General features: G+C 39.4%; 1 protein-coding gene and 1 pseudogene across 2 annotated transcripts in view; one reads left to right on the plus strand and one right to left on the minus strand.

Annotated features, from left to right (window-relative positions):
- LOC119544366 (SREBF chaperone) overlaps nt 1-19129 on the minus strand; it is a 93677-nt gene that overhangs the window by 47674 nt on the left and 26874 nt on the right. Inside the window, exon 1 of one of the 2 annotated variants that reach the window (XM_037849814.1) lies at nt 12-92. The exons of the other annotated variant lie outside the window; for it this stretch is intronic. The gene's annotated coding sequence lies outside the window, so the exon portion shown is untranslated. Of the gene's footprint in view, nt 1-11; nt 93-19129 lie in introns of those variants that run through there. 2 annotated transcript variants of the gene reach the window in all.
- Nucleotides 3027-3895, plus strand: LOC119526701 (annotated as a pseudogene).

Here is a 19129-nt window from a genome sequence, read left to right on the forward strand (position 1 = left end):
ATTCAACCAACCAGTATCAGTTCTTGACCATCGGGACGGTGCTTACAATACATCCTCCTCTCGGCTTCCCAGAGTGATACAAAGCACCACAGGCATTCTGGGGAAAGGAGAGATAGATAACCCCTCTCTCTGAATGAAATCATGAACAAGGACTACTTACCAGTTCTGTTCTTAACAGTGTCCCAATACAAAATTACCTTCACCTTGGATTCTTCTTTCAGCCTTCTCTCTACTAAGGGGCTTGCAAAGTGTGGTCCCCAGACCAGCAGCAACAGCAGTACCTGGGAACTTATTAGAAATGCAAATTCTTGGACCCATCCCAAACCTGCTGAATCAGAAACTCTGTGGGTGAGGTCCAGCAATCTGTGTTTTAACACGCCCTCTGGGAAATTCTGATATGTTCAAGTTTGAGAACTAATGCCCTACCAGAACTTAGAGCCCAACAATTCCCAAATTATGCAGCTCTCTGGTGCCACATCTTTAGCATATGTCTAAACTGAACTAATGACAATCAGTGCACGCGAAATCTCCACAACCTCCAGCCTGGATGCATCTGCACCCACCTCCAGTTCATTCTCCACACTGCCAGTAGGGACAGCTTTTTAAAATGCAGGTCTGCTCATGTCACCCTTTGCACAAAACCTTGACTGGCTCTCCAGCGCCTGCATAGTTAAGCCCATACCTCTTGGCTTGCCCTACAGCACACTCAAGATCTGCTAAAACCTCTTCCAGCCTTTTTCTATTACCAAATAATAATAGCTAGCATTTACATACCATGTGCCAGAATTTTGCCTGCATTATGTACTGAATTCCCTATAACAAACCTTAAAAAATAAGTACTTCTATTATATAAATTCCAGAAATGAAGAATCGAGGCCTGATGTATGAAGTAATTTGGCCCATATCTAGGACACTTACAATGAACACTCCAGTCATCTGAGTCACTTGAATCCCACAACCTTCACTTCCATGTCTCATCATTGCAGTCAAGGTTCTCTCCTTACTGAAGGCCCTTTTCCTTCCCTTCTACTGTTCTCCCCACCTCTAATTTATCTCTCCTGCCTTCAGGTCCTAGATAAAGTACCATTCTCTCCCCAAGTCTTCTCCAAATGCCAATCACCATCACCATTTTGTGTCAGGAACATATAAGTGGTTCAACACTAGGAGTTCTGTTAAAACAACTGACCACATTAACAGATCAATAGAGATTAATTCTACTGAAAACATCTGATAAAATTCAACCTTTTAAAATAAAAAACTCTTAAAATAGAGGACAGATGACTGATAAATATTTACATACTGATTCACATATATACAGTAAGATAGTCTTCAACTATACATACAGTAAGATGTAGTCTTCAACTATATATTTATATCCTTTTCAACCCCAAATCTAAAATCAAGCCAAAAGAAAGTATTAGAAGAATTCCCACTAAAGTCAGGAGCTAGGCAAGGGTGTGCATTTAACCACCATTATTCAATATTATTGTTGCAGTACTTTTTACTACAACTAGGCAAAAAAGAAACAAAAATATGGATATGTAACTGGAAAGAAGGTAAAATTATCATTATTTGCAGATATATTATTAAATATCTAGAAAACCAAGAGAATCAACCAAAAACCTTTTACAATTGATAAAAGAACCAGATACAACGGTCGTATACAAAATTAATGTACGGAAATTAATGACTTCATATACATCATCAATAAGCAGACAGAAGACAGAATGATTCAATAACACTAAAACAAAAACACAAGTAACACAAAACCCTGAAAATAAATTTAATAAGAAATGCCAAGAAATCTCTAAAACTCTAAGGAACACAAAAGAAGAGCTTAACAAACAGAAAGGTATGCCATGTTCTTACGAGGAATATTAACATCACAAAAATGTCACTCTTCCTACATTAATTATAAATTTAATATAAATATAAATTTAATACAATCTCAATAAAAACAAAGAAGACTTTTAAAACAAACTTACTCTAAAGTTCATAAAGAAAAACAAATAGCCAGGAAAGTTCTGAAAAGTAAAGGTAATGAGAGGGAACTAACTTTACCAAATATCAAAACATGTTATAAAGCTAGAGGAATTAAGACAGTATGGTACTAGCACATAAATATAAAGATTAATGTAACGAATAAAAAGTCCGCAGACCCAAATGTGCATACATGACAGAACATCATATCTAATAAATGATAGAGGAGACATTTAAACAAGTGGGAAAAAAAGAAATTGTTCAACAAAATGTGTTGGATCCTTTAAATTAAAATTAAATAATAAATAAAGTCATTGTGCTGGTTTGAATGTATTATGTCCCCCCCCAAACGCCATTATCTTTGATGTAATCTTGCATGGGCAGACCTATCAGTGTTAATTAGATTGTAATTCTTTGAGTGTTTCCATGGAGATGTGCCCCAACCCAACTGAGGGTGATGGCTCTGATGAGATAATTTCCATGGAGGTGTGGCCCCACCCATTCAGGGTGGGCCTTGATTACCGGAACAGTAAATAAGCTCAGACAGAAGGAGCAAGCTTGCTACAGCCAAGAGGGACACTTGGAAGAAAGCACAGGAGGTGCAGATGAGAGACAGTTTGAAGACGGCCGTTAAAAGCAGACTCTTGCTCCGGAGAAGCTAAGAGAGGACAAATACCCCAAGTGCAAATAAGAGTGACATTTTTGAGGAACTGCAGCCTAGAGAGGAACGTCCTGGGAGAAAGCCATTTTGAAACCAGAACTTTGGAGCAGACTCCAGCCATGTGCCTTCCCAGCTAACAGAGGTTTTCCGGACACCATTAGCCATCCTCCAGTGAAGGTATCCGATTGCTGATGTGTTACCTTGGACACTTAATGGCCTTAAGACTGTAACTGTGTAACCAAAAAAACCCCCTTTTATAAAAGCCAATCCATCTCTGGAGTTTTGCATTCTGGCAGCATTAGCAACCTAGAACAGTTATATAAATGAATTTAAATTAATTAATTAATTAAAGTTGGAGCCACACCACACAACAAAATAATTCCAAATGGATAAACGATTTAAAGGTAAAAAATGAAATACAGAAAGTACTTTAAAAAAACCACAGGATAATTTTTCTTAATCTTCTACTGGGGAAAATCTTCTTAAGTGTGACAGAAAGCTAAGAAGCCTTAAAAAGAAAAAACCAATATGATCAGTTAAGAACCTAAATTTTCACTACCACAACAAGCACAGGACTGTGGAAAAATTCTTGGTGGAAGCCTTCAAAAGCCTGACAGGCAAGTTCAAGAGAAAACACTACCCACTGAAGAACATGACAGAGCAGGAGCAGCAGCAGCAGCAGCTCATCCATGACCACTTCCTGTTTGACAAGCTCGTGTCCCTGCTGCTGGCCTCAGGCACGGCTGGAGACTGGCCCAAGGCCTGTGACATCTGGTACAATGACAGCAAGAGCTTCCCGGTAAGCGTGAAGGAGGAAGATCACTTCCAGGTTATCTCCATGTGCAAGAAGTTCAAAATGAAGGAGGTTTTCCTCAGCTTCTATGTAGGGCTGCAGAAGATCAAGGAGATCTTCATGAAAACTGGCCAACCCTTCATGTGGAATGAGCAGCTGGGCTACATGCTCACCTGCCCATCCAACCTGGGCAATGGGCTGCATGGAAGAGTGCCGTGCACCTCAGCAAGCACCCCAAGTCAAGGAAAGTCTCACCCACTTATGCCTGCAGAACATGGCACAGACGGCATGGACACCACCAGTGTAGGCTCAGTGTTAGACGTTTCAAACATAAACCAGTTGGTCTGGTCCAGGTAGCAAAGGTACAGCGGGTGGTGGACAGTACTGTAAAGCTCAAGGTGTAGATGGAGAAGATGGAGAAAGGCCAATCCATTTTCTACACGATCATGACTCAGAAGTAGGTGCCCCCACCCTAGCCAAATGGAAGACCTAGCACATTGGAATCCGGCCCCTTCTATCCAGAGTCCCACCCACAATGCTTCTGCCAAAAAGCAGCTCTATCCACCCTAATCAGAGTTTCAACCTGAACCAGAATTCCAACCACTGAGTTCCATCCTCTGGGCTCTTGCCAATGATAAACCTCCCTCACACTCTTTTCCCATTGCCCCAGAACTGTGACCACCACCAGGAATTCTGGCTAATGGGGAGCTTCCCAGAACATCTGGAGCTTGGACCTTTTCTCCATCTAAATTAATAAATAAAAGTAATGGTGGCCTTAAAAAAACAAAAAAAAAAACCAACCAACCAACATCTGGGAAGATGGTGGAGTGGGTGAGGCAGAGTGGGCTTCTCCTCCATGAAAGAAACTAGACAGGGGCCAAAGGAAGCCTGGGTCCACAGTTTGGACCCTACAGTACATGGTGGGGACATGGGGAAAAAAAAATGTGGAGACACAGCACCTAGAAGGATGGGGTAATGTTTCTTGGCTGGGACCATCTCCTGGGGCCAGCAGTGGGAAGATGGCCACTCTCCATTCACATGCACCCACCTTGGTAGTTAGCTGGGGAGTTGATCCTTCACAGCCATATGGCCGGGAGCTCCCATGAAGGAATGTGGGAGGTAGCATTAACTACCCACCCCCCACGGAAGTCCAGAGTGTACCAGCAAGGAGCGGGGGTAGGAGAGGGCACCGTAAGGAGGCATCAGGAGCCCCTGCACATCGCAGAGGACTCAGAATTCAAAATTCTCAATTTGATTCTCAATTCGATTCCACTGATCAATATGTCTATCTTTGTGCCAGTACCATACTGTTTTGACGTGGTTTTATAATAAGCTTCAGAGTCAGGGAGTGTAAGTCCTCCCACTTTGTTTTTCTTTTTTAGAGTGTTTTCAGCAATTCGATGCAACTTTCCTTTCCAAGAAAATTTGATAACTAGCTTTTCCAAGTCTGCAAAGTAGGTTGTTGGAATTTTGATTGGGATTGCATTGAATCTGTAGATGAATTTGGGAAGAATTGACATCTTAATGACATTTAACCTTCCTATCTATGAACAAGGAATATTTTTCCATCTTTTTAGGTCCCTTTCTATTTCTTTTAGTAAAGTTATATAGTTTTCTATGTATAAGTCTTTTACATCTTTGGTTAAGTTTATCCCTAGGTCCTTGATTTTTTTAGTTGCTATTGAAAATGGTATCTTTTTCTTGAGTGTCTCCTCAGTTCAGTCATTTCCAGTGTGTTGAACATCACTGACTTATGTGCATTAATCTTCTATCCTGCAATTTGCTAAATCTGTGTATTAGCTCAAGTAGTTGTGCTGTCGATTTCTCACGGTTTTCCAGATATAAGAGCATATCATCTGCAAATAATGACAGTTTTACTTCTTCCTTTCCAATCTGGATGCCTTCTGTTTCTTTGTCTTGCCGGATTGCTCTTGCTAGCACTTCTAGCACAATGTTGAATAACAGTGGTGACAGTGGGCATCCTTGACTCGTTCCTGATCTTAGAGGGAAGGCTTTCAGTCTCTTGTCATTGAGCATTATGCTGGCTGTGGGTTTTTCATATATGCCCTTTATCATATTGAGGAAGTTTCCTTCAATTCCTACCTTTTGTAGTGTTTTTATCAAAAAAGGATGATGGGTTTTGTTGAATGCTTTTTCAGCATTTATTGAGATGATCATTTGATTTTTCTCTTTTGATCTGTCAATGTGTTGTAATACACTGACTGATTTTCTTATGTTGAACCAACCCTGCATGCCTGGAATGAACCCCACTTGGTCATGGTGTATGATTTTTTTTTAATGTCTTTGGATTTGATTTGCAAGTATTTTGTTGAGAATTTTTGCATCTGTAGTCATTAGGGAGAGTGGCCTGTACTTTTCCTTTCTTGTAGCATCTTTACTTGGTTTTGGTATTAGAGTGATGATAGCTTCATAAAACGTGTTAGGTAGTGTTTCATTTTCTTCAGTGTTTCGAAAGAGTTTAAGTAAGATTGGTGTCAGTTCTTTTTGGAATGTTTGGTAGAATTCCCCTGTGAAGCCATCTGGCCCTGAGCATTTATTTGTGGGAAGCTTTTTGATGACTGATTGGATTTCTTTGCTTGTGATTGGTTGGTTGAGGTCTTCTGTTTCTTCTCCAGTCACTCTAGGTTGTTCATGTGTTTCCAGGAAACTGTCCATTTCCTTTAAGTTATCTAGTTTGTTGGCATACCATTGTTTCAAGTATCCTCTTATAATTTTTTAAATTTCTTCGGGATCCTCAGTACTGTTGCCACTCTCATTCATTATTTTGTTTATTTGGGTCTTCTTTCTTTTTGATTTTGTCAGTCTAGCTAGCGGCTTGTCAATCTTGTTGATTTTCTCAAAGAACCAACTTTTGGTGTTATTTATTCTCTCTGTTGTTTTTCTGTTCTCTATGTCATTTATTTCCGCTTTAATCCTTGTTATTTCTTTTCTTCTCCTTGGTTTAGGGTTAGTTTGCTGTTCAATTTCTAGCTCCTTCAGTTGCTCCATTAGTTCTTTGATTTCAGCTCTTTCTTACTTTTTAATGTATGCATTTAGAGCTATAAATTTCCCCCTCAATACCACCTTTGCTGCACCCCACAAGTTTTGATATGTTGTGTTCTAATATTCATTCGTTTCTGTATATATACTTAGCAATTTCTCTTGCTATTTCTTCTTTAACCCACTGATTGTTTAGGAGTGTGTTGTTTAACCTCCAGATATTTGTGAATTTTCTAAGTCTCTGATGGTTGTTGACTTCTAATTGTATTCCACTGTGATCAGAGAATGTGCTTTGAATAACTTCAGTCTTTTTAAATTTATTGAGGCTTTTTTTATGGCCCAGCATATGATCTATTCTACAGAAAGTTCCATGAGCACTAGAGAAGAATAGTGTATCTTGGTGATTTGGGATGTAATTTTCTATATATGGTCTGTTAATTCAAATTCATTTATCAGATTGTTTAGGTTTCCTCACTTGGAGGGCTGCTGGTATTCTCACAAACATTGAGAACTGGCAGGATGATGGGCCGAGCCCTCTATCACAGGACTTGCCCTTATGAAGCCTGTTACTGCAAAGGAGAGGCTAAGCCTGGGTATAATCATGCCTAAGAGTCTCCTCCTGAATATCTCTTTGTTACTCAGATGTGGTCCTCTCTCTCTAGCTAAGCCAACTTGGCGGGTGTAATCACTGCCCTCCCCCCTACATGGGATCTGACACCCAGGGCTGTAAACCTCCCTGGCAACGCAGGATATGACTCCCGGGGATGAATGTGGACCCAACATTGTGGGATTGAGAACATCTTGCCCAAAGGGGAGATGCAAAATGAAACGAAATAAAGTTTCAGTGGCTGAGAGATTCCAAGTGGAGTCAAGAGGTCACTCTGGTGGGCACTCTTATGTACTAACAGATAACCCTTTTTAGGTTTTAATGTATTGGAACAACAAGAAGTAAATATCTGAAGCTAACAAACTGCACCCCAGTAGCCTTCACTCTTGAAGATATATGTATAACAATGTAGCTTACAAGGAGTGACAATGTGATTGGGAAAGCCTTGTGGCTCACACTCCCCTTTATCCAGTGTATGTATGGATGAGTAGTAAAATGGGGACAAAAAGCTAAAGGACAATAAGATGGGGGGGATGGTGTGGGTGGTCTTTTTTTACTCTTATTTTTTCGTATTCTTACCTTCACTTTTTTTTTTTTTTTTTTTAATTCAGTTTTATTGAAATATATTCACAAACCATACAGTCATCCATGGTATACAATCAACTGTTCACAGTATGATCATATAGTTATGCGTTCATCACCACAATCTATTTCTGAACATTTTCCTTACATCAGAAAGAATCAGAATAAGAATAAAAAATAAAAATGAAAAGAGAATACCCAAACCATCCCCCCATCCCACCCTATTTGTCATTTAGTTTTTTTTTTTTTTTTAATCATCATTTTATTGAGATATATTCACATACCACGCAGTCATATAAAACAAATTGTACTTTCGATTGTTTACAGTACCATTACATAGTTGTACATCACCTAAATCAATCCCTGACACCTTCATTAGCACACACACAAAAATAACAAGAATAATAATTAGAGTGAAAAAGAGCAATTGAAGTAAAAAAGAACACTGGGTACCTTTGTCTGTTTGTTTGCTTCCCCTACTTTTCTACACATCCATCCATAAACTAGACAAAGTGGAGTTTGGTCCTTATGGCATTCCCAATCCCACTGTCACCCCTCATAAGCTACATTTTTATACAACTGTCTTCGAGATTCATGGGTTCTGGGTTGTAGTTTAATAGTTTCAGGTATCCACCACCAGCTACCCCAATTCTTTAGAACCTAAAAAGGTTGTCTAAAGTGTGCGTAAGAGTGCCCACCAGAGTGATCTCTCGGCTCGTTTTGGAATCTCTCTGCCACTGAAGCTTATTTCATTTCCTTTCACATCCCCCTTTTGGTCAAGAAGATGTTCTCCGTCCCACGATGCCGGGTCTACATTCCTCCCCGGGAGTCATATTCCACGTTGCCAGGGAGATTCACTTCCCTGGGTGTCTGATCCCACGTAGGGGGGGAGGGCAGTGATTTCACCTTTCAAGTTGGCTTAGCCAGAGAGAGAGGGCCACATCTGAGCAACAAAGAGGCATTCAGGAGGAGACTCTTAGGCACAAATACAGGGAGGCCTAGCCTCTCCTTTGCAGCAACCGTCTTCCCAAGGGTAAAACTTATGGTAGAGGGCTCAACCCATCAAACCACCAGTCCCCTATGTCTGTGGTCATGTTAGCAACCATGAAGGTGGGGTAGGCAAATACCCCTGCATTCTCCACAGGCCTTACCTTCACTTTTTTGGGAACAAGGGAAATAGACAAAAAAATAGATGGGGGTGATGAATAAACTATATGATGGTAATGTGAACAACTGACTGTACACTTCAGATGACTGTATGGTATGTGAATATACCTCAATAAAATTGAATATTAAAAAAAAAAAAAAAAGCAGATTCTCTGACCATAATGGAATGCAACTAGAAATCAATAACCACCAAAGAACCAGACCTTCCACAAATACATGGAGGTTAAACAACACATTCCTGAACAACCAGTGGATCAAAGAAGAAAGTCTAATATCTATAGACAGATGAAAACAAGAACACAACATATCAAAACCTGTGGGATGGAGAGGCGAGAAGATGGCAGCATAAAGAGGAGTGGAAGCTAGTTAATCTCCCTGGAACAACTAATAAACAACAGGAACGACAAGTAAATAATTTGGAATAACTGCTGGGGGACAAACATGACTGTCCACACATCATACACCAACCTGGAATGGGAGGAATGCCCGAGACTGCAGCATAAAATCTGTTAAGTAAAAACTGTGGACCCATGCTGAGAGCCTTCCCCCACCCCATGGCACCCCAAATTGCAAAACCTCGCTGCGATAAAGAGCAGCACTCTCTGAACAAGCAAATATACCTCAGCCAAGCTCCAACTGAGGTTTTAATTAACAAATATTGACTGCTCAATACAAGCTAAGAATCCCCAACAAGCACAGGCTTTTTGTGACAAGTGACCTTGGAGAGCCAAAGGACCAACCTGGGAAGGAGGGGAACCCAGAGGACAAGGTGCAATCTCTGGCCAATGGGTGAAACAGGGTGGCTGCAGACTGGCCCTGAAGGGGGGCTTTCTGTCCCTTTTCAGCACATTGGAGAAAGCCTCAGCCATTTTCGGTTCCCAGTGCTCTGACCCAGACAAGGGTGGAAACAGCAGAGTCAGAGAGACTATTCAAATGCAAATATATCTCCCTAGGGGGTATATCTTACCTAAGAGGAAAGAGGTGGTGCCAATCTCTACTACCCACCTTCCATTCAGAACCAGACCCCAGAGCCTGGGGGAAAACAGCCATAGGCCACACTTCCTTCCATCAGTCTGGAGTGACAGGCTGACAGGAAGCACCTGCTGGGCAGAAAAGCACAGTGGCTTGAGGCCTCACAGGGTGCATCAATCTTCTAAAACACACCCTCAGGGAAACATGGTACTACTGCCTCCTTCTGAGACCTGAGCCCATTCTAGTCTGGGAAAACCCTATCAGGGTAACCAAGGAAACCAGATGCCTAGACAACAGAAAACTACAACCTACACTAATAAAAACGAAGTTATGGGCCCAGTCAAAGGAAAAAACTTACACTTCAACTGAGATACAGGAATTGAAACAACTAATGCTAAATCAATTCAAAAAGTTTAGGGAAGATATGGCAAAAGAGACGAAGCATATACGGGGTGTACAGAAGGTAGAAATCGAAAGTTTGCAAAAACAAGTGGCAGAATCTAAGGAAATGAAAGGCACAACACAAGAGATGAAAGACACAATGGAGACATACAACAGCAGATCTCAAGAGGCAGAAGAAAACACTCAGGAACCAGAGAACAAGGCACCTGAAAGCCTACACACAAAAGAAAAGATAAAAAGAATGGAAAAATATGAGCAACATCTCAGGGAACTGAATGACAACATGAAATTCAGGAATGTATATGTCATAGATGTCCTAGAAGGAGAAGAGAAGGGAAAGGGGGTAGAAGCAATAATAGAGGAAATAATCAATGAAAATTTCCCATCTCTTATGAACAGATCCAAGAAGCGCAGTGTACCCCAAACAGAACAGATCTGAATAGGCCTACACCAAGACACTTAATAATCACATTATCAAACACCAAAGATAAAGAGAGAATCCTGCAACAGCAAGAGAAAAGCGATCCATCACATACAAAGGAAGCTTGATAAGACTGTGCAGATTTCTCAATAGAAACCATGGTGGCAAGAAAGAAGTGGGGTGATATATTTAAGATACTGGAAGAGAAAAACCACCAACCAGGAATCCTATATCTGGCAAAACTGTCCTTCAAATATGAGGGAGAGCTTAAAATATTCTCTGACAAACAGAAAATGACAGAGTTGTGAGCAAGATTCCTGCTCTACAGGAAACACTAAAAGGAGCACTACAGACAGAAATGAAAAGACAGGAGTGAGAAGTTTGGAACACAATTTGGGAGATAGCAGCACAGCAATGTAAGTACACTGAACAAAGATGGTTGTGAGTATGGTTGAAAGAGGAAGGTTAGGAACATGTGGGACACCAGAAGGAAAGAGGAAAGATAAAGACTGTGACTATATGACTCAGTGAAACCTAGGGTGCTCAATGATTGTGATAAAAGGTACAAATATGTTTTTACATGAGGGAGAACAAATGAATATCAACATTGCAAGGTGTCAAAATAGGGTGGGATTGGGGGGAGAATACAATCAATACAAACTAGAGACTATCATTAACAGAAACATTGTATTATGCTTCCTTCAGTGTAACAAAGGCAATATACCAAAGCTAAATGCATATGGGGGGGCATAGGGGAGGGGTATGGGACTCTTGGCATTGGTGATGTTGTCTGACTCTTTATTCTACTCTAATGTTATCTTCCTTTTGTTGCTTCTTAGCTGTCATGTCTTTTTTTTTTCTCTTTCTTTTTCTTTTTGTCTCTCTACCTTCTTTGACTCTTCCTGCCTCTCTGTGGACAAAATGGAGATGTGGTTATATAGATAGCAGTGATGGCAGTGAATACATAAATATGTGAACCATAGATTGTTTACTTAGGATGGTATGTATGGTGTATGAGCAAAACTGTCTTTATAGAAAATGGGTTCCACGAGCCACCTCTTCCCCTCAAGCCAGTTCTCCCCAACTTTGTCTTTGTGGTGAGTGGAAGTGTGAGTCTTGTGGGGTCCAACTGGTGCACCAAGTTTGCGTGTGTAGTTGGTGCTTCCCGTCTTGAATATGGGACATATGTCTCAGCAGTTAGGAAGGGAGGGTGGCTTTAACAATCAAATCTTCCAGGTGTTCCTGGAGATTTAGAGCTGTTGCAACAGTCTAATCCTTCAGTTCAGTCTCGTCACGTTTGTCTTTGCCACTGACCCCCAAGTCCTTGGTATTGGCGTATGGTCCCTGGAACTTGCGAGTGGGTCCCTCTTCCAAGCTGTGCCCTTCTAGGTCCTCTGCTTGGAGAGCCGGAGAGTCGCTGTGGACTGGACCTGAAGGGGACTTTCTGTTCCTTTTTCAACATTGTGCTAGAAGTGCTAGCCAGGGCAATCCAGCAAGACAAAGAAACAAAAGGCATCCAGATTCGAAAGGAAGAAGTAAAACTGTCAATATTTGCAGATGATATGCTCTTGTATCTGCAAAAACCTGAGAAATCGACGATACAACTACTAGAGCTAATAAACAAATTTAGCAAACTAGCAAGATACAAGATTAATGCACATAAGTCAGTAATCTTTCTATATGCTAGAAAAGAACAAAGTGAAGAGACATTCAAGAAAAAGATACCATTTTCAATAGCAACTAAAAAAATCAAGTACCTAGGAATAAACTTAACCAAAGATGTAAAAGACCTATACAAAGAATACTACATAACTCTACTAAAAGAAATAGAAGGGGACCTTAAAAGATGGAAAAATATTCCATGTTCATGGATAGGAAGGCTAAATGTCATTAAGATGTCAATTCTACCCAAACTCATCTACAGATTCAATGCAATCCCAATCAAAATTCCAACAACCTACTTTGCAGACTTGGAAAAGCTAGTTATCAAATTTTGGGGGCAAAGGGAAGATGCCTCAAATTGCTAAAAACACTCTAAGAAAGAAAAACGAAGTGGGATGACTTACACTCCCTGACTTTGAAGCTTATCATAAAGCCACAGTTGTCAAAACTGCATGGTACTGGCACAAAGATAGATATATAGATCAATGGAATCAAATTGAGAATTCGGAGATAGACCCCCCAGATCTACGGCCGACTGATCTTTGATAAGGCCCCCAAAGCCAGTGAACTAGGACATAACAGTCTTTTCAACAAATGGGGCAGGGAGAGTTGGATATCCATATCCAAAAGAACGAAAGAGGACCCCTACTGCACACCCTACACAAAAATTAACTCAAAGTGGATCAAAGATCTCAATATAAAAGACAGTACCATAAAACTCCTAGAAGATAATGTAGGGAGACATCTTCAAGACCTTGTATTAGGCGGCTACTTCCTAGACCTTATACCCAAAGCACAAGCAACAAAAGAAAAAATAGATGGGAACTCCTCAAGCTTAGAAGTTTCTGTACCGCAAAGGAATTTCTCAAAAAGGTGAAGAGGCAGCCAACTCAATGGGAAAATATTTTTGGAAACCATGTATCTGACAAAAGACTGATATCCTGCATGTATAAAGAAATCCTACAACTCAATGACAAGAGTACAGACAGCCCAATTATGAAATGGGCAAATGATATGAAAAGACAGTTCTCTGAAGAGGAAATACAAATGGCCAAGAAACACACGAAAAAATGTTCAGCTTCACTAGCTATTAGAGAGATGCAAATTAAGACCACAATGAGATACCATCTCATACCAACGAGAATGGCTGCCATTAAACAAACAGGAAACTACAAATGCTGGAGAGGATGTGGAGAAATTGGAACTCTTATTCATTGTTGATGGGACTGTATAATGGTTCAGCCACTCTGGAAGTGAGTCTGGCAGTTCCTTAGAAAACTAGATAACGAGTTACCCTTCAATCCAGCGATTGCACTTCTCGGTGTATACCCAGAAGATCTCAAAGCAGTGACACGAACAGATATCTGCACGCCAATGTTCATAGCAGCATTATTCACAATTGCCAAGAGATGGAAACAACCCAAATGTCCTTCAACAGATGAGTGGATAAATAAAATGTGGTATATACACACAATGGAATACTATGCGGCAATAAGAAGGAACAATGTCGTGAAACATATGACAACATGGATGAACCTTGAAGACATAATGCTGAGTGAAATAAGTCAGGCACAAAAAGAGAAATATTATATGCTACCACTAATGTGAACATTGAAAAAAGTAAAATAGATGGTTTATAATGTAGAATGTAGGGGAACTAGCGATAAAGAGCAATTAATGGAGGGGGAATGATAACCCAATAAGAACACATAAGCTATCATGGGTAAATTTAACATTCTGGGAATGCCCAGAAATGACTATGGTTTGTTAATTTCTGATGGGTATGGTAGGAACAAGTTCACAGAAATGTGGCTATATTAGTTTATTTTCTTGGGGTAGAGTAGGAACATGTTGGAAGTAAAGTAGTTATTTTAGGTTAGTCATCTATTTCTTACTCCCTTGTTATGTTATGGTTTGTTTGAAATGTCTTTTTACTGTATTTTTTAATTTTTTTTTTGATACAGTTAATTTTTTTAAAAAGAGTTAATAAAAAAAAAAAAAAAAGCAATGAAGAAAATAGGCAAAGCCCCCTTGAGGAGCTGGTGGAGAATTCAGGAGTGTTGGGCTTCCCCACCTCAATGGTTGCTAAGGTGCTCACAAACAGGGGACTGGTGGTTTGATGGGCTGAGCCCTCTACCACAGGACTTGCCCTTAGCAAGACTGTTGGTGCAAAGGAGAGGCTAGACCTGACTATAATTGTGCCTAAGAGCCTCCTCCCGTAGGCCTCTTTGTTGCTCAGATGTGGCCCCCTCTCTCTAACTAAGCCAACTTGGCAGGTGAAATCACTGTCCTCCCCCCTACATAGGATCTGACACCCATGGGAGTGACTCTCCCTGGCAACATGGAATATGACTCCCAGAGAGGAATCTAGACCCAGCATTGTGGGATGGAGAACATCTTCTTGATCAAAGGGGGATGTGAAAGGAAATGATATAAGTTTCAGTGGCAGAGAGATTCCAAAAGGAGCTGAGATGTCACTCGGGTGGACACTCTTACACACAATATAGACAACACTTTTTAGGTTCTAAGAATTGGAACAGCTAGCAGTAAATACCTGAAATTATCAAACTACAACCCAGAACCTATGAATCTTGAAGACGACTGTATAAAAATGTAGCTTATGAAGGGTGACAAAGTGATTGGGAAAGCCCTATGGACCACACTCCCTTTTGTCCAGTTCATGGATGAATGAGTAGAAAAATGGGGGCAAAAAAACAAACAAAAAAAACCACCCACTGTTCTTTTTTTACTTTAATTGTTCTTTTTCACTTTAATTTTTATTCTTATTATTTTTGTGTGTGTGGTAATGAAAATGTTCAAAAATTAATTTTGGTGATGAACGCACAACTATGTAATGGTACTGTGAACAACTGAATGTACGCTTTTTTGACTGCAGGTATGTGAATGTATCTCAATAAAAATGAATTTTAAAAAAGAAAATGGGTTGATGAAGAAACCTCGACGGCACTATGTTGAATGAAATAAGAGAGACACATAAGGACAAATATTGCAGGGTCTCACTGATATGAAGTAATTATAATATGTAAACTCATAGACATGAAATATAAGTTACCAGGATATAGAACGAGGCTAACGAATGGGGAGCGGTTGCTTGTTATGAGCAGAATGTTCAACAAGGCTGAACTTAAAGATTTGGAAATGGACAGATGTGATGGCAGCACATTGTGAGAATAACTAACAGCACTGAATGGTCTGTGAATGTGGTGGAAAGGGTAAGCTCAGAGTCACATATGTCACCAGAAGGAAAGCTGGAGGTTAAAAGATGGGAATGTATAAAAGAATGAATCTTGTGGTGGACAATGTTGTTGATTAACTGTACAAATATTAGAAATCTCTCTCACGAACTAGAACAAATGTATGATACTCTAACTAGAAGGCAATAATAGAGGGGCATATAGGAAAAGAAATACATATTGCAAACTATATACTATAGTTGGTACTATTTTACCATTCTTTCATCAACAGTAACAAATGTACTATACTAATACTATGCATCAATAATGGAGGGGGGATGGTTAGGGGTTTGGGAGGATATGAGTTTCCTTTTTTTGTCCATTTCTTTTCTGGAGTAATGAAAATATTTAAAAATCGAAAAAAATTAATTGTGATGGATGCACAGCTGTATGACGGTACCATGGGCAAGTGATTATACACTTGGATCTCTGGATAATTGTATGGTATGTGAACAATCTCAAATTAAAAAAAAAAAAACTGTGGGATGCAGTGAAGGCAGTGGTGAGAGGGAAATTTATAGCTCTAAAATGCATATATAAAAAAGCAAGAAAGAGCTAAAATCAAAGACCTAAATGAACAACTGAAGAGGCTAGAGAATGATCAGCAAACTAACCCTAAAGAGGTAAAAGGAAAGTAATAACAAAAATTAAAGCATAAATAAATGATGTGGAGAATAACAACAACAAAAACAGAAAATAAATAAAACCAAAATTTGGTTCTTTGAGACCAACAAGGTTGACAGACCATTAGTTAGACTGACAAAGTCAAAAAGAGAGAAGACCCAAATAAAAAAGAATCAGAAATGAGAGTGGGATAATTACTACAGATCCCGAAGGGAAACAAAAAAAATTACAAGAGGATACTATGAACAACTGTAGGCCAACAAGCTAGACAATTTAGAGGAAAAGGACAATTTCCTGGATACACATGAACAACTTAGACTGACCCAAGAAGAAATAGAAGACCTCAACAAACCAATTACAAGCAAAGATCTGGTCATCAAAAAGCTTCCTACAAATGAAAGCCCAGGGCAGACGGCTTCACAGTGGAATTTTACCAAACTTTCCAAAAAGATTGACACCATTCCTGCTCAAACTATTCCAAAATGTTGAAGAAAAAGGAACACTAACTCATTTTATGAAGCTATTGTCACTCTGATACCAAAACCAGATAAGGATACTACAAAAAATGAAAACTAGAAGCCAGTCTCCCTAATGAATATAGATGCAAAAATTCTCAACAAAATACTTGCAAATCGAATCCAAAGGCAAATTAAAAGAGTTATGCACCTTGAATAAGTGGGGTTCATCCCACGCATGCAAAGGTGTTTCAACATAAGAAAATCAATTAATGTAATACAACACATTAACAAATCAACAGGGAAAAACCAAATGATCATCTTGATAGATACTGAAAAAGCATTTGACAAAATTCAACATCCCTTTTGGAAAAAAAAAAAAAAACATCAAAAGGTAGGAGCTGAAGGAAAATTCCTCAATATGATAAAGGACATCTATGAAAAATCCACAGCCAGCATAATAGTCAATGGTGAGAGACTGAAAGCCTTCCCCCTAAGATGGGGAATGAGACAATGATGCCCACTGTCACCTCTATTATTCAACACTGTGCTAGAAGTTCTAACCAGAACAATTTGCCAACACAAAGAAATAAAAGGTATCCAAACTGAAAAGGAAGAAGTAAAACTGTCATTATTTGCATATGATATGATCTTATATTTGGAAAATCCTAAGAAACTGATAACATAGCTACTTGAACTAATAAACAAATTCAGCAGAGTGGCAGGATACAAGATTAATGCACGTTATGTCAGTAACATTCCTATACACTAGTAACGACCTAACTAAGAAGTAATCAAAAAATAAAATTCCATTCACAACAACTAAAAAAATCAAATACCCAGGCCAGGAATAAACTTAATGAAGGGCATAAAACACCTCTACACAGAAAATTACAAAACTCTACTAAAAGAAATAAAAAAGGACCTAAATTGGTGGAAAGATATTCCGTGTTCATGGACAGGAAAACTAAATGTCATTATGATGTCAATGCTACCCACAATGATCCAAAGATTCAATGCAAACCCAATCAAAATTCCAACAACCTACTTTGCAGACTTGAAAGGCTACTTATCAAAATTATTTGGAAGGGAAAGGGGCCTCAAACTGCCAAAAACTTTCTAAAAATGAAGAACAAAGTGGGAGGACTTTCACTTCCAGACTTTGAAGCCTACTACAAAGCCACACTGGTCAAAACAGCATGATATTGGCACAAAGACAGACATATTGATCAATGGAATCGAACTGAGAGTTCAGATATAGACCCCCAGATATATGGTTGACTGATTTTTGTTAAGGCTCTCAAATCCACTGTACTGGGACAGAAGAGTCTCTTCAACAAATAGGACTGGGAGAACTGGATAACATGAGCAAAAGAATGGAAGAGGATCCCTATTTCACAACCTATACAAAAATTAACTCGAAGTGTATCAAAGACCTAGGTATAAGAGAAAGCCAAATAAAACTCTTAAAAGATAATATAGGGAAACATCTTCAAGACCTAATATGAGGTAGCTTCCTAGACATTAAACCCAAGCACAAGCAACAAAAGAAAAAAAACAGATAAATGGGAACTCCTCAAAGTCAAAATCTCCTGTGCTCAAAAAATTTGTCAAAAAGGTGAAGCAGCTAATTCAATGGGAGAAAATATTTGGAAACCATAAACCTGATAAGAGACTGAAATCCTACACATATACAGAAATCCTACAACTCAACAATAGTACAAACAGCCCAGTTATAAAATGGGCAAAAGATACGAAAAGGCATTTTTTCCCAAGAGAAAATACAAATGGCTAAAAACACATGGTTCATCCTCACTAGCTAGTAGGGAAATGCAAATGGATACCACAATGAGATACCATGTCACACCAGTAAGAATGGCTACCATTAAACAGGAACAATAAAAGCTGGAGAGGATGTGGAGAAATTGGAACTCTTATTCATTGCTGGTGGGAAGGTATAATGGTACAGCCCCTGTGGAAGACAGCTGGGCAGTACCTCAGAAAACTAGATACCAAGTTACCCTATAATCTGGCAATTGCATTTCTTGGTATATACCCAGATTCGAAAACAATGACACGAACAGACGTTTGTACATCAGTGTTCATAGTGACATTGTTCACAACTGCCAAAAGGAAGAAACAATCCAAGTGGCCTTCAACAGACAAGTGGATCAACAAAATGTGGTATACAGATACAATGGAATAGTATGCAGCAGTAAGAAGGAACAAGGTCCTGAAACATATGCAACATGGATGAACCTTGAAAATATAATGCTGAATGAAATAAGTCAGACACAAAAGGAGAGATATTGTATGTTACCAATACTATGAACGCCCTGAACAACGTAAAATTGATGACTTATAATGTAGAATACTGGGGAGCTAATGACAGAAGCTAGTGAAGGGGGAATGATAATCTAATATGTTCAGATATGTTAATGAGGATGAATTCAAAGGTATGGGAATGGATAGGGGTGATGACTGTTAATGGGATTAGAAGTATCAGAGCTATACTGAAGGTGAATAGGGTTGAAAGGAGTTGTTTAAAG

Source organism: Choloepus didactylus, chromosome 1 (genome assembly GCF_015220235.1).
Source record: "Choloepus didactylus isolate mChoDid1 chromosome 1, mChoDid1.pri, whole genome shotgun sequence".
In the NCBI taxonomy this organism is placed as follows: domain Eukaryota; kingdom Metazoa; phylum Chordata; class Mammalia; order Pilosa; family Megalonychidae; genus Choloepus; species Choloepus didactylus.